Genomic DNA, 1,721 nt, shown 5'->3' with positions numbered 1-1,721 from the left:
GGGAAAACACAAAAAACAAAAACAAACGGCCTGTAAGCAATGTTAAAATATCCTCACGCAGGAGCATGACGCTAAATATTAACGCTGGGCGCACAGAGGACTGGCAGTCGAGGCTGGCTTGTGGTAACGATGAAGGTCTCGTCTACATACCAAAGCAAAGTCTCCTTGTGTCCCTGTGCTCGTGCAGCTCTTGGTGTAGAGCGAGTGGCTGCAGTTCGCTAGCCCGCAGCCACTTCAGAACCATTGTTTTATTCTAAGCCGCCTTTAAACTTCCTCTCTCACCAGGGTTGTGTACGTAGATATTTTCGTGCTAATGATAGGCTTTTTTTTTTTTTTCTTTTTCTCCTCCCTCCTCCCGACTATTTACCGTACGTGTTTTTTGTCTCGATGTAGCAGCACAGGGTCAGATGTAACCGTTTGGTGGACCTGAGAGAGCCTTGTAGCTACTTTTTAAAGCTAGCGCCTTTGTGCCTTTTCTTTGTCGTTAGGAGATGTTGTGTCACTGCACAGATTAATGATCGTAGTCATCGGCGTAAAACACTGTTTGTTGAGCTCCCACCGCAGGCGGAGCTTGACCCGCAGACACTGGCGTTCACGTTGGCGCACTCACTGTCGTTCGTCGTCACTCGATACTCACTATTGTCACGGAAAACACTACGTTATATCTCACCGTCGCACGTTTTTATTCAGCTAATTTTGCACAATCTTAAATCCTCACTCACCGTCGACCTTTCACGCTCACGTTAATCACCGCCCAGTTAGTTTCTTCACTCCAGACGTTCCACCGCTACTTAAACCATCAGCTTCTTTTTTTTTTCCCCCCTCAGCACTGAATGTGACTTAGAACACCAGCCAGGTACCAGGACACCGTGCACTCTGTGTGTGTGGGTATGTGTGTGTGTGTGTGCGCGCGTGTGTGCATGTGAGACCAATACAAAGCCAAAGTGTTGAGTTGGTTCTGGTGCTGCTGTGCACATCTGTGTCTCTGCCTTCCAACAGCTGAAAACAGTTCCAGTTCTTCAGGTCCTTCTAAAAAGTGCTTTTGGCAAATCACACTGTTCCGTACCTTTCTACTGTCACAATAGTTCAGCAAACCGAGACACTCGCTTGCCACGTGTTCATTTGCCACTGTTGTCTCTGATTAACTTAAAGATGCCTAGCAGTGAACAGGCTTCCATTAAGTTAACTTGCATCCGTGGCTCTTCTATCGTTGGTTTTTTTTTTCTCTTTACGGTAAGCGTACACCATGCATGTGCCTGTACACGCTTCTGTCCATATCCCGTCTTCTCTTCTGGAGGCTTCAAGTCATCGGTGCATGTCGTTTTCTACAGACTTCTGGCCTTGAATGGGGCCACGCTGTTATCTACCTCTCTCTACCAGGCCTGGAAAACCTTACCCACTGTACCTTCTCCTCACAGAAACAAGTGTTAAGTTTCATTTGCAGCTTCGTCCATGACGCTCAGTTCAACATCTCAGCCACCATCTCTTCAGTGTCCCATGGTAAAGTGATTTTTTTTTTTGTTGTTGTTGTTGCAAGGAATTTGATTTAACATAACAAGGAACAACACATTAACAAGGATTTGATTTGTACATATCAAGTGAGATTATATTCTTTCCAGTGGAATAAGCAACGGCTACGATGTGTGTTGTAAGTGTGTGCTCGTAGAGTTGAAGGACCCGTCTGTCACTAAGGGAGGAATTTGTGTTGCTTCATCAGCTGC

The sequence above is a fragment of the Nelusetta ayraudi genome, unplaced genomic scaffold (genome assembly GCF_046127955.1).
Source record: "Nelusetta ayraudi isolate G7.1 ecotype Tasmania unplaced genomic scaffold, CSIRO-AGI_Nayr_v1 ptg000170l, whole genome shotgun sequence".
NCBI lineage: Eukaryota > Metazoa > Chordata > Actinopteri > Tetraodontiformes > Monacanthidae > Nelusetta > Nelusetta ayraudi.
This window is presented reverse-complemented; position numbering follows the sequence as displayed.